This window comes from Triticum aestivum, chromosome 5D, assembly GCF_018294505.1.
Source record: "Triticum aestivum cultivar Chinese Spring chromosome 5D, IWGSC CS RefSeq v2.1, whole genome shotgun sequence".
Classification (NCBI taxonomy): Eukaryota; Viridiplantae; Streptophyta; class Magnoliopsida; order Poales; family Poaceae; genus Triticum; species Triticum aestivum.
The window spans coordinates 388,449,767-388,465,098 of record NC_057808.1 but is presented as its reverse complement, the minus strand read 5'-3'; the positions used below and the strand labels follow the sequence as shown (position 1 = coordinate 388,465,098).

General features: G+C 42.7%; 1 long non-coding RNA gene across 1 annotated transcript; it reads right to left on the bottom strand.

Moving 5' to 3' along the window:
* Positions 1-13,459: 13,459 nt before the first annotated feature.
* Positions 13,460-13,924, bottom strand: LOC123125053 (uncharacterized). Its single transcript, XR_006461275.1, has 2 exons — positions 13,859-13,924; positions 13,460-13,730 (listed from the first exon to the last, which is right to left on the bottom strand). It is a non-coding gene; the product is annotated as an uncharacterized lncRNA (long non-coding RNA).
* Positions 13,925-15,332: the final 1,408 nt, after the last annotated feature.

Sequence of the window (15,332 nt, the reverse complement as noted above, 5' to 3'; positions counted from 1 at the left end):
TAACAACTACCATGATAGTTAAATTAAAATCTATTCCTTTGTTGTAGGGAAAAATCGGCTTTTCGCAAAACATTATAACCATAGAGCCTCCACCAGCCATATATGCATGTAGTGATAGCATTTACTCTGTTCATTGCTCTACTGTGTTATATTGCCAGCATATTCCATGTGCTGACCCGTTTCGGGCTGCAACATATCTTGTTGCAGACTTTTCAGACGAAGAGTAAGGTGCGCTAGTTCGTTTGTCATGCACTCAGCTATGCCGTTGGAGTTGATGGACTCACTTTATCTTCCAAGCCTTCCGTTGTTATCTTATTTAGATGGCCTTAAGCCATATTTATTGTAATAAGTTCTCTTTTGGGAGACATTTGATGTAATAAGTGTGTGATTGCTACTCTGTTATAAATCCTTCGGGTACTGTGTGTGTCAGCATTACCGATCCAGGAATGACACTGAAAATAGAGATTTGACCGTCTGAGGTCGGATCCCTACACTGAATTTCTTTTCCGTTTTCTGAGTCTTACCGAGGGGAAGACCACGATGAAAATGTTGAGTGGCTCTCACAAAGAGCCCATATTATTTCGTCTTCTCCCTTCGAATAAAATGTTTGCAGATTCCAGCTTAGTCAACGGCACTCTTGCACTATTATTATTTTCGTATCATTCGGTCGTGCAAGTGAAAGGCAATAGTACGATATTTGATGAACTGTCTGTGGCAAAGAGAAACGGGTGTGAACTCAACTTGTTCTGTTTTTGTAAATATGTTTAACCTAGTATCCATGATTCAGCCTATTATGATCAAACTGAAGGAAATATGCCCTAGAGGCAATAATAAAGTTATTATTTATTTCCTTATATCATGATAAATGTTTATTATTCATGCTAGAATTGTATTAACCGGAAACATAATAATTGTGTGAATACATAGACAAACAGAGTGTCACTAGTATGCCTCTACTTGAATAGCTCATTGATCAAAGATGGTTATGTTTCCTAGCCATTGACATGATTTGTCATTTGATTAACGGGATCACATCATTAGGAGAATTATGTGATTGAGTTGACCCATTCCATTAGCTTAGCACTCGATCGTTTAGTATTCTGCTATTGCTTTCTTCATGACTTATACATGTTCCTATGACTGTGAGATTATGCAACTCCCGTTTACCGGAGGAACACTTTGTGTGCTACCAAACGTCACAACGTAACCGGGTGATTATAAAGGTGCTCTACAGGTGTCTCCGAAAGTACTTGTTGGGTTAGCGTATTTCGAGATTAGGATTTGTCACTCCGATTGTCGGAGAGGTATCTCTGGGCCCACTCGGTAATGCACATCACTATAAGCCTTGCAAGCATTGCAACTAATGAGTTAGTTGCGGGATGATGTATTACGGAACAAGTAAAGAGACTTGCCGGTAACGAGATTGAACTAGGTATTAAGATACCGACGATCGAATCTCGGGCAAGTAACATACCGATGACAAAGGGAACAACGTATGTTGTTATGCGGTTTGACCGATAAAGATCTTCATAGAATATGTAGGAGCCAATATGAGCATCCAGGTTCCGCTATTGGTTATTGACCGGAGACGTGTCTCGGTCATGTCTACATAGTTCTCGAACCCGTAGGGTCCGCACGCTTAAAGTTCGATGACGGTTATATTATGAGTTTATGTGTTTTGATGTACCGAAGATAGTTCGGAGTCCCAGATGTGATCACGGACATGACGAGGAGTCTCGAAATGGTCGAGACATAAAGATTGATATATTGGAAGCCTATATTTGGATATCGAAAGTGTTCCGGGTGAAATCGGGATTTTACCGGAGTACCGGGGGTTACCGGAACCCCCCGGGGGTTTAATGGGCCAAGATGGGCCTTAGTGGTGAAGAGAAGGGGCGGCCAGAGCAGGCCGCGCGCCCCTCCCCCTCTAGTCCGAGTTGGACAAGGAGGGGGGCGGCGCCCCCCTTTCCTTCCTCTCTCCCTCCTCCTTCCCCCTTCTCCTACTCCAACTAGGAAAGGAGGGACTCCTACTCCCGGTGGGAGTAGGATTCCTCCCTGGCGCGCCTCCTCCTGGCCGGCCGCCTCTCCCCCCCCTTGCTCCTTTATATACGGGGGCAGGGGGCACCTCTAGACACAACAATTGATCTCTTGATCTCTTAGCCGTGTGCGGTGCCCCCCTCCACCATAATCCACCTCGATAATATCGTAGCGGTGCTTAGGCGAAGCCCTGCGTCGGTAGAGCATCATTATCGTCACCACGCCGTCGTGCTAACGGAACTCTCCCTCAAAGCTCGGCTGGATCGGAGTTCGAGGGACGTCATCGAGCTGAACGTGTGCTGAACTCGGAGGTGCCGTACATTCGGTACTTGATTGGTCGGATCGTGAACACGTACGAGTACATCAACCGCGTTGTGCTAACGCTTCCGCTTTCGGTCTACGAGGGTACGTGGAGACACTCTCCCCTCTCGTTGCTATGCATCACCATGATCTTGTGTGTGCGTAGGAATTTTTTTTCAAATTACTACGTTCCCCAACAGTGGTATCCGAGCCAGGTTTTATGCGTAGATGTTATATGCACGAGTAGAACACAAGTGAGTTGTGGGCGATATAAGTCATACTGCTTACCAGCATGTCATACTTTGGTTCGGCGGTATTGTTGGATGAAGCGGCCCGGACCGACATTACGCGTACGCTTATGCGAGACTAGTTCTACCGACGTGCTTTGCACACAGGTGGCTGGCGGGTGTCAGTTTCTCCAACTTTAGTTGAACCGAGTGTGGCTACGCCCGGTCCTTGAGAAGGTTAAAACAGCACTAACTTGACAAACTATCGTTGTGGTTTTGATGCGTAGGTAAGAACGGTTCTTGCTCAGCCCGTAGCAGCCACGTAAAACTTGCAACAACAAAGTAGAGGACGTCTAACTTGTTTTTGCAGGGCATGTTGTGATGTGATATGGTCAAGGCATGATGCTATATTTTATTGTATGAGATGACCATGTTTTGTAACCGAGTTATCGGCAACTGGCAGGAGCCATATGGTTGTCGCTTTATTTTATGCAATGCAAACGCCCTGTAATGCTTTACTTTATCACTAAGCGGTAGCGATAGTCGCAGAAGCATAAGTTGGCGAGACGACAACGATGCTACGATGGAGATCAAGGTGTCGCGCCGGTGACGATGGTGATCATGACGGTGCTTCGGAGATGGAGATCCAAAGCACAAGATGATGATGGCCATATCATATCACTTATATTGATTGCATGTGATGTTTATCTTTTATGCATCTTATCTTGCTTTGATTGACGGTAGCATTATAAGATGATCTCTCACTAAATTATCAAGGTATAAGTGTTCTCCCTGAGTATGCACCGTTGCGAAAGTTCTTCGTGCTGAGACACCACGTGATGATCGGGTGTGATAGGCTCTACGTTCAAATACAACGAGTGCAAAACAGTTGCACACGCGGAATACTCAAGTTAAACTTGACGAGCCTAGCATATGCAGATATGGCCTCGGAACACTGAGACCGAAAGGTCGAGCGTGAATCATATAGTAGATATGATCAACATAGTGATGTTCACCATTGAAACTACTCCATCTCACGTGATGATCGGACATGGTTTAGTTGATTTGGATCACGTGATCACTTAGAGGATTAGAGGGATGTCTATCTAAGTGGGAGTTCTTAAGTAATATGATTAATTGAACTTAAATTTATCATGAACTTAGTACCTGATAGTATTTTGCTTGTCTATGTTGATTGTAGATAGATGGCCCGTGTTGTTGTTCCGTTGAATTTTAATGCGTTCCTTGAGAAAGCAAAGTTGAAAGATGATGGTAGCAATTACACGGACTGGGTCCGTAACTTGAGGATTATCCTCATTGCTGCACAGAAGAATTACGTCCTGGAAGCACCGCTAGGTGCCAGACCTGCTGCAGGAGCAACACCAGATGTTATGAACGTCTGGCAGAGCAAAGCTGATGACTACTCGATAGTTCAGTGTGCCATGCTTTACGGCTTAGAACCGGGACTTCAACGACGTTTTGAACGTCATGGAGCATATGAGATGTTTCAGGAGTTGAAGTTAATATTTCAAGCAAATGCCCGGATTGAGAGATATGAAGTCTCCAATAAGTTCTACAGCTGTAAGATGGAGGAGAATAGTTCTGTCAGTGAGCATATACTCAGAATGTCTGGGTATAACAATCACTTGATTCAACTGGGAGTTAATCTTCCGGATGATAGCGTCATTGACAGAATTCTTCAATCACTGCCACCAAGCTACAAGAGCTTCGTGATGAACTATAACATGCAAGGGATGGATAAGACGATTCCCGAGCTCTTCGCAATGCTAAAAGCTGCGGAGGTAGAAATCAAGAAGGAGCATCAAGTGTTGATGGTCAACAAGACCACCAGTTTCAAGAAAAAGGGCAAAGGGAAGAAGAAGGGGAACTTCAAGAAGAACAGCAAACAAGTTGCTGCTCAGGAGAAGAAACCCAAGTCTGGACCTAAGCCTGAGACTGAGTGCTTCTACTGCAAACAGACTGGTCACTGGAAGCGGAACTGCCCCAAGTATTTGGCGGATAAGAAGGATGGCAAGGTGAACAAAGGTATATGTGATATACATGTTATTGATGTGTACCTTACTAATGCTCGCAGTAGCACCTGGGTATTTGATACTGGTTCTGTTGCTAATATTTGCAACTCGAAACAGGGACTACGGATTAAGCGAAGATTGGCTAAGGACGAGGTGACGATGCGCGTGGGAAATGGTTCCAAAGTCGATGTGATCGCGGTCGGCACGCTACCTCTACATCTACCTTCGGGATTAGTTTTAGACCTGAATAATTGTTATTTGGTGCCAGCGTTGAGCATGAACATTATATCTGGATCTTGTTTGATGCGAGACGGTTATTCATTTAAATCAGAGAATAATGGTTGTTCTATTTATATGAGTAATATCTTTTATGGTCATGCACCCTTGAAGAGTGGTCTATTTTTGTTGAATCTCGATAGTAGTGATACACATATTCATAATATTGAAGCCAAAAGATGCAGAGTTGATAATGATAGTGCAACTTATTTGTGGCACTGCCGTTTAGGTCATATTGGTGTAAAGCGCATGAAGAAACTCCATACTGATGGACTTTTGGAACCACTTGATTATGAATCACTTGGTACTTGCGAACCATGCCTCATGGGTAAGATGACTAAAACGCCGTTCTCCGGAACTATGGAGCGAGCAACAGATTTGCTGGAAATCATACATACAGATGTATGTGGTCCAATGAATGTTGAGGCTCGCGGCGGGTATCGTTATTTTCTCACCTTCACAGATGATTTAAGCAGATATGGGTATATCTACTTAATGAAACATAAGTCTAAAACATTTGAAAAGTTTAAAGAATTTCAGAGTGAAGTGGAAAATCATCGTAACAAGAAAATAAAGTTTCTACGATCTCATCGTGGAGGAGAATATTTGAGTTACGAGTTTGGTCTTCATTTGAAACAATGCGGAATAGTTTCACAACTCACGCCACCCGGAACACCACAATGTAATGGTGTGTCCGAACATCGTAATCGTAGTTTACTAGATATGGTGCGATCTATGATGTCTCTTACAGATTTACCGCTATCTTTTTGGGGTTATGCTTTAGAGACGGCTGCATTCACGCTAAATAGGGCACCATCAAAATCCATTGAGACGACACCTTATGAACCGTGGTTTGGCAAGAAACCAAAGTTGTCGTTTCTTAAAGTTTGGGGCTGCGATGCTTATGTGAAAAAGCTTCAACCTGATAAGCTCCAACCCAAATCGGAGAAATGTGTCTTCATAAGATACCCAAAGGAAACTGTTGGGTACACCTTCTATCACAGATCTGAAGGCAAGACTTTTGTTGCTAAATTTGGATCCTTTCTAGAGAAGGAGTTTCTCTCGAAAGAAGTGAGTGGGAGGAAAGTAGAACTTGATGAGGTAACTGTACCTGCTCCCTTATTGGAAAGTAGTTCATCACAGAAACCGGTTCCTGTGACACCTGCACCAATTAGTGAGGAAGTTAATGATGATGATCATGAAACTTCAGATCAAGTTGTTACTGAACCTCGTAGGTCAACCAGAGTAAGATCCGCACCAGAGTGGTACGGTAATCCTGTTCTGGAAGTTATGTTACTAGACCATGACGAACCTACAAACTATGAAGAAGCGATGGTGAGCCCAGATTCCGCAAAATGGCTTGAGGCCATGAAATCTGAGATGGGATCCATGTATGAGAACAAAGTGTGGACTTTGGTTGACTTGCCCGTTGATCGGCAAGCCATTGAGAATAAATGGATCTTCAAGAAGAAGACTGACGCTGACGGTAATGTTACTGTCTATAAAGCTCGACTTGTTGCAAAAGGTTTTCGACAAGTTCAAGGGATTGACTACGATGAGACTTTCTCACCCGTAGCGATGCTTAAGTCTGTCCGAATCATGTTAGCAATTGCCGCATTTTATGATTATGAAATTTGGCAAATGGATGTAAAAACTGCATTCCTGAATGGATTTCTGGAAGAAGAGTTGTATATGATGCAACCCGAAGGTTTTGTCGATCCAAAGGGAGCTAACAAAGTGTGCAAGCTCCAGCGATCCATTTATGGACTGGTGCAAGCCTCTCGGAGTTGGAATAAATGCTTTGATAGTGTGATCAAAGCATATGGTTTTATACAGACTTTTGGAGAAGCCTGTATTTACAAGAAAGTGAGTGGGAGCTCTGTAGCATTTCTGATATTATATGTGGATGACATATTGCTGATTGGAAATGACATAGAATTTCTGGATAGCATAAAGGGATACTTGAATAAGAGTTTTTCAATGAAGGACCTCGGTGAAGCTGCTTATATATTGGGCATCAAGATCTATAGAGATAGATCAAGACGCTTAATTGGACTTTCACAAAGCACATACCTTGACAAAGTTTTAAAGAAGTTCAAAATGGATCAAGCAAAGAAAGGGTTTTTGCCTGTGTTACAAGGTGTGAAGTTGACTAAGACTCAATGCCCGACCACTACAGAAGATAGAGAGAAGATGAAAGATGTTCCCTATGCTTCGGCCATAGGCTCTATCATGTATGCAATGTTGTGTACCAAACCTGATGTGTGCCTTGCTATAAGTTTAGCAGGGAGGTACCAAAGTAATCCAAGAGTGGATCACTGGACAGCGGTCAAGAACATCCTGAAATACCTGAAAAGGACTAAGGATATGTTTCTCGTTTATGGAGGTGACAAAGAGCTAGTCGTAAATGGTTACGTCAATGCAAGCTTTGGCACTGATCTGGACGATTCTAAATCGCAAACCGGACGTATTTACATTGAACGGTGGAGTTGTAAGTTGGTGCAGTTCTAAACAAAGTGTTGTGGCGGGATCTACGTGTGAAGCGGAGTACATAGCTGCTTCGGAAGCAGCAAATGAAGGAGTCTGGATGAAGGAGTTCATATCCGATCTAGGTGTCATACCTAGTGCATCGGGTCCAATGAAAATCTTTTGTGACAATACTGGTGCAATTGCCTTGGCACAGGAATCCAGATTTCACAAGAGAACCAAGCACATCAAGAGACACTTCAACTCCATTCGGGATCAAGTCTAGGTGGGAGACATAGAAATTTGCAAGATACATACGGACCTGAATGTTGCAGACCCGTTGACTAAGCCTCTTCCACGAGCAAAACATGATCAGCACCAAGGCTCCATGGGTGTTAGAATCATTAATGTGTAATCTAGATTATTGACTCTAGTCCAAGTGGGAGACTGAAGGAAATATGCCCTAGAGGCAATAATAAAGTTATTATTTATTTCCTTATATCATGATAAATGTTTATTATTCATGCTCGAATTGTATTAACCGGAAACATAATACTTGTGTGAATACATAGACAAACAGAGTGTCACTAGTATGCCTCTACTTGACTAGCTCGTTGATCAAAGATGGTTATGTTTCCTAGCCATTGACATGATTTGTCATTTGATTAACGGGATCACATCATTAGGAGAATGATGTGATTGACTTGACCCATTCCGTTAGCTTAGCACTCGATCGTTTAGTATTCTGCTATTGCTTTCTTCATGACTTATACATGTTCCTATGACTATGAGATTATGCAACTCCCGTTTACCGGAGGAACACTTTGTGTGCTACCAAACGTCACAACGTAACTGCGCGATTATAAAGGTGCTCTACAGGTATCTCCGAAGGTACTTGTTGGGTTGGCGTATTTCGAGATTAGGATTTGTCACTCCGATTGTCGGAGAGGTATCTCTGGGCCACTTGGTAATGCACATCACTATAAACCTTGCAAGCATTGCAACTAATGAGTTAGTTGTGGGATGATGTATTACGGAACGAGTAAAGAGACTTGCCGGTAACGAGATTGAACTAGGTATTAAGATACCGACGATCGAATCTCGGGCAAGTAACATACCGATGACAAAGGGAACAACGTATGTTGTTATGCGGTTTGACCGATAAAGATCTTCGTAGAATATGTAGGAACCAATATGAGCATCAAGGTTCCGCTATTGGTTATTGACCGGAGATGTGTCTCGGTCATGTCTACATAGTTCTCGAACCCGTAGGGTCCGCACGCTTAAAGTTCGATGACGGTTATATTATGAGTTTATGTGTTTTGATGTACCGAAGATAGTTCGGAGTCCCGGATGTGACCACGGACATGAAGAGGAGTCTCGAAATGGTCGAGACATAAAGATTGATATATTGGAAGCCTATATTTGGATATCGGAAGTGTTCCGGGTGAAATCGGGATTTTACCGGAGTACCGGGGGTTACCGGAACCCCCCCCCCCCCCCGGGGGGGGGGGGGTTTAATGGGCCAAGATTGGCCTTAGTGGAGACGAGGAGGGGCGGCCAGGGCAGGCCGCGCGCCCCCTCCCCCTCTAGTCCGAATTGGACAAGGAGGGGGGCGGCGCCCCCCTTTCCTTCCTCTCTCCCTCCTCCTTCCCCCTTCTCCTACTCCAACTAGGAAAGGAGGGAGTCATGTAGTTGAATCAAAAGCAACATAGCCTCTATGATATTTATGTTCATGGTGTTCATATCGTACTCATGCTAGTATCCAATGTTACTTAGGCATAATGCATGTTCATGACCGTTTTCGCTCTCTAGCTGGCCGCTTCTCAACCTATGCTAGCCTTCGCCTATACTAAGTGGGAATTCTGCTTGTGCATCAAAAATCCTGAAACCCAAGTTATTCCAGATGAGTCCACCATACCTACCTATATGCGGTATTACCCTGCCGTCCTAAGTAAATTTGCATGTGTCACCTCTAAAAACATCAAATAAATATCCTTTTTGTGTGCCTGGAATGTTCATAGAGCGACAGGAGGTAGTCAGTATCTTCCATGCTAAGCGGGTTATTCTCATGATGAGTGTTTATTCACTCATCCTTGCACGAGAGGGGCGGTAATAGGGATTCCCAGTCCCGAATTCAAATTGCAAATAATTAAAAAAAATCCCCCAGGACTGTTGTTGGTATGGATGGTACCCGTTGTTTCGGACAAGCCGTGGAGTGTGATTGTTAGTGGAGGGGGAGTAAACCTTTACTTTTATCGCTTGGGAACCGCCACTAATGTGTTTAGCATGGAAGTAAACAAGAAGGGTGCATTTCTCAAAATTTCATTTATCTCTGTTTTAAAAACTTGAGCTCTGGCACCTCTGCAAATCACTGCTTCCCTCTGCGAAGGGACTATCTATTTACTTTTATGTTGTGTCATCACCTTCTCAAATAAGCGCCAGAACCTAATAGCACTATTGTCATCCTAATGCATTTTGTGTAGCTAATGTTGGGTGCATCATGACTGGATCTTTCCTACCATGAATTACAATGTTTAGTCGCTGCTTGAACTTTTGAGGTGCTCTGCATTTATGTTTTGCGGTCTCAGAAAGGGCTAGCGAGATACCACTGTTGTCATATTATATCATGGTTGTTTTGACAAAGTGTTGTTATTTGAGATATCTTATTATTGCTCGCTAGTTGATTATGCTATTGTTATGAGTTAATATAGTTTCTAAGAGTTATTGTTGACATGGTTAGTTATAATCCTGGCTGAAAACCTGGGTGCTACTTAAGCTTATTTATGCAAACAAGAGCAAAAGAGTTCTTAAAAGTTTTTCTTTTTCACTTTCAGTTTATCAACTGAATTGCTTGAGGACAAGCAAACATTTAAGCTTGGTGGAGTTGATACGTCTCCGTCGTATCTACTTTTCCTAACGCTTTTCCTCTTGTTTTGGACTCTAATTTGCATGATTTGAATGAAACTAACCCGGACTGACGCTGTTTTCAGCAGAACTACCATGGTGTTGTTTTTTGTGCAGAAATAAAAGTTCTCGGATTGGAACAAAACTTTGCGAGGATTTTTTATTCAATAAATAAGAATTTCTGGAGCCAAGAACCACCGGAGGGGGGCACCTGGGTGGGCACAACCTACCAGGGCGCGCCCCCCCCCCCTCCAGGCGCGCCAAGGTGGGTTGTCCCCACCTGGTGGCCCCGCAGACCCTGATTCCAACGCTATAAATTCACATATTTGGAGAAAAAAATCGGGGAGAAAGAATTATCGCGTTTCACGAGACGGAGCCGCCGCCACCTCCTGTTCTTCATCGGGAGGCCAGATCTGGAGTCCGTTTGGGGCTCCGGAGAGGGGGATCTTCGATCTTCATCATCACCAACCCTTCTCCATCGCCAATTCCATGATGCTCTCCACCGAGAGTGAGTAATTCCTTCATAGGCTCGCTGGTCGGTGAGGAGTTGGATGAGATTCATCATGTAATCGAGTTAGTTTTGTTAGGGCTTCCCTAGTATCCATTATATTCTGAGATTGATGTTTCTATGACTTTGCCATGCTTAATGCTTGTCACTTTGGGCCCAGGTGCCATGATTTCAGATCTGAACCGTTTATGTTATCACCATTATATCTATGTTCTAGATCCGATCTTGCAATGTATAGTCACCTACTACGTGTTATGATCCGGCAACCCCAGAGTGACAGAAGTCAGGACACTTCCTGGTGATGACCGTAGTTTGAGGAGTTCATGTATTCACTATGTGTTAATGCTTTGTTCCGGTTCTCTATCAAAAGGCGGCCTTAATATCCCTTAGTTTCCAATAGGACCCCGCTGCCACGGGAGAGTAGGACAAAAGATGTCATGCAAGTCCTTTCCATAAGCACGTATGACTATTTACGGAATACATGCCTACATTATATTTATGAACTGGAGCTAGTGTCGTATCGCCCTAGGTTATGACTGTTATATGATGAATATCATCCAACGAATTCACCGATCCAATGCTACGAATTTCTCTTATATTGTTTCTGCTAAGTTACCACTGCTATTGTTACTATTGCACTTGCTACAAAATCATTGCTATCACTGTTACTGTTACTATTGTTGTTGCTACTACTATCAAAACTATCATACTACTTTGCTACTGATCACTTTGATGCAGATAATTAATCTCCAGGTGTGGTTGAATTGACAACTGAGTTGCTAATACTTGCAAATATTCTTTGGCCCCCCTTGTGTCGAATCAATAAATTTGGGTTGAATACTCTACCCTCGAAAACTGTTGCGATCCTCTATACTTGTGGGTTATCACCAGTTTCTGTTTTCCCTTGTTTTTGAGTTTCGCAGAAAAGGATTATCAAATGGAGTCCAAACGGAATAAAACTTTACGATGATTTTTTTTGGACCAGAAGACACCCGTAAGACTTGAGAACCAAGTCAAAAGAGTCCCAAGGCAATGACAAGGGTGCAGGGCGTACACCAAGGGGGGGCGTCCCCCTGCCTTGTGGGTCCCTCGGGTCTCCTCTAACCCTATTCTTTGGCCTATAAATTCCCAAATATGCCTGAACCACCAGAAGCGACCACCAAAATACTTTTCCGCTGCCGCAACCTTCTGTTCCCGTGAGATCCCATCTTGGGGCCTTTTTCGGCATCCTGCCGGAGGGGGATTCAATCACGGAGGGCATCTACATCAACCCTATTGCCCTTCCGATGAAGCATGAGTAGTTTACCACAGACCTACAGGTCCATATCTAGTTGCTAGATGGCTTCTTCTCTCTCTTTGATTCTCAATACCATGTTATCCTCGATGTTCTTAGAGATCTTTCCGATGTAATCTTCTTTTGCGGTGTGTTTGTCGAGATCCGATGAATTATGGATTTATGACCAGCTTATCTATGAATATTATTTGAATCTTCTCTAAATTATTATATGCATGATTTGATATCTTTGTATTTCTCTTCGAATTATCGGTTTGGTTTGGCCAACTAGGTTGAGTTTTCTTGCAATCGGAGAGGTGCTTAGTTTTGGGTTCAATCTTGCGTGATTTCACCCAGTGACAACGTAGAGGTAGCGAGATACGTATTGCATTGTTGCCATCGAGCATAAAAAGATGGGGCTTTCATCATATTGCTTGAGTTTATCCCTCTCCATCATGTCATACTTAAGGCGTTACTCCGTTATTTATGAACTTTATACTCTAGATGCATGTCGGATAGCGGTCGATGTGTGGAGTAATAGTAGTAGATGCAGGCAGGAGTCGGTCTACTTGACATGGACGTGATGCCTATTTTCATAATCATTGCCTTGGATATCGTCATAACTTTGCGCTTTTCTATCAATTGCTCGACAGTAATTTGTTCATGCATCGTATTATTTGCCTTCAAGAGAGAAGCCTCTAGTGAAACCTATGGCCCCCGGGTCTATTTTCCTTTATATATTTTCAGATCTATATACCAAAAATACCTTGCTGCAATTTATTTACTTTTATTTACTTTTACGTTTTAGTAATCTTTTATATCTATCTCTATCCGATCTCACCTTTGCAAGTGACCGTGAAGGAATTGACAACCCCTTTATCGCATTGGGTGCAAGTGTTTGATTGTTTGTGTAGGTGCATATATTGGGGATTTGCGCGTTTCTCCTACTGGATTGATACCTTGGTTCTTAACTGAGGAAAATACTTATCTCTACTTTGTTGCATCACCCTTTCCTCTTCATGGGAAAAAACAACGCAAGCTCAAGAAGTAGCACCCTTTAATTTTATTTGTCTCAAGAGGGAGGCCTCCCCCCATATATATAAGTAGGAGAAGGAGGAGGGTAAAGAGGGGAAATCCTTGGAAGAGGGAAGGATTTCATCCCCTTCCAATTCGGCCTAGGGCCTACCAAAGCCCATTGCGCCCCTTGTGGGCCCTCGTGGGCCCACTAGGGATCGTCATCTCATGATGGTTCTTCGCACTTTTCTTCTACAAATAAAATCTTGAATTTTCCGTATGTCTCTGGAACCCATTCCGATGACCCTGAAAAGTTTCCATAAATAGATCCGGACTTTCCGATGACCCTGAAAACATATTATTGTACCTTTCCATTGGAAAACTTACTATGTCATATTAGAAAATTACATAAAAAGAATATCATAACCAATGCACTTAGTTATTTATAGGACAACCAATTACCAATAATTCGACAATTACAATGAACTACTCAAGATGGGCAGAATTCGGTGGTGGAACCTCTGTAGAATGGTGGCCAGATGATTGCACAAAGCAATTCACACACACACATGAACCTTTATCACAGTACCCTTTCGTACCACCAAAGAGACGACACCACTCAAAACATTTGACCCAATTATCACAGGAGAGCTTGATGCGTTCCTCGCGACACTTCCCTTGAACCTCGTCTACATAAATGAAAGAAATTTTGTTACGATGCAAAATCCCTACATCCTTATAGAAATAAAGGTTTAATACGTGATGGAAAAACATAAACTCCCTACATATGTATGAAATGGTATATTCTCCTACTTACCAAAAGACACAAGGAGCATCAATATCAACATGGATGCCACAACGATGGGGGTCTTGCAAGCCATTGAGAACACTTGGATGGGGTGTGACCTAATCTTGGCATGTCTTTATATTGGAAGGTGCACACTTATGAGAGTCTTCATCTATATCGTCAAACTAAGGTCACCCGACAATAAAGTTGAGTTCAGTATCAAGCCTTTTGTGGCACTAATTGTTAAAGATTTAAAATATTGGGTTCCTATCCTTGACATTAGTCTTAGAAGATTGGAAGAGTTTACTACTTAGCCTTGGCGTTAATTGTAGAAGATAGGAAATGTTCAATATCCATCCCAATAATTAGTAGTTGGAGATTGTTGTGAGGAGTAAAATTGTCTCCTTGTGACGATGCTCTCTCCACATCATGCATGCCAAAAACTACATACGTATGAAATACTATATTATCCTACTTACCGAAAGACACAAGGAGCATCAATATCAACATGGATGCCACAACAGCGGTGGTCTTGCAAGCCATTGATAACACTTGGATGGGGTGTGAACTAATCTTGGCATATATTTATATTGGAAGGTGCACACTTATGAGAGTCTTCATCTATATCTTCAAACTGAGGTGTCACGACAATAAATTTGAGTTCAATACCAAGCCTTTTGTGCCATTAATTGTTGAAGATTGAAAAGATTGGCCCCCTATCCTTGACATTAGTTTTAGAAGATTGGAAGATTGTACTACCTAGCCTTGGCATTAGTTGTAGAAGATAGGAAATGTTCAATATCCATCCCAATAACTAGTACTTAAAGATTGTTGTGAGGAGTAAAATTGGCTCCTTGTGACGGTGTTCTCTCCGCATCATGCAGGCCAAAAAACTCCAGTGTATGAAGAATAACAAGCATAAAAGAGGAAGTCAAAATATAGAATCAAAGACATGCCAAAAGACAAGAGCCCACAAGGAAGATGCAACCCAAATAACTCATTCTTCCCATCCCTCATGGACCAAGCCAAACCCCTCTCCATGGGCCAATTGCATGGAACAAAGAACACTGAAGTGCCCTTACTTTTCTTGATTATATGGAACAAGAGAGCTCTCACTCAATGTGAGACTTAAGATTCCTTTGAGACAATTCACTTACGTGCTGGCCTAGTAAAAAAAATTCACATGCAAAAACTTTCAAATAGGATATGAACATATCTTTCATATGCATATCATATTTTATGTATATACCCGAGTGCGGTCGGCTGGTACATGAACAACCTGGTGCGCACTTCCCTCGTGTTTCTGCAACGTGGTTACACATATGTGTACACGATTTAGACGGGACTTCATGACCTGCTACGTTCGCGGCCAAATTTCAAAGTATGACATGTGTCACTACTTACTTGACCACGGTTCATTGTAGGAGAGAGACCAGTATGTACATACACATTTGCGACTGGATAGATAAGGCAGTACGTATGCTTCAACATGGTGGATCCCATC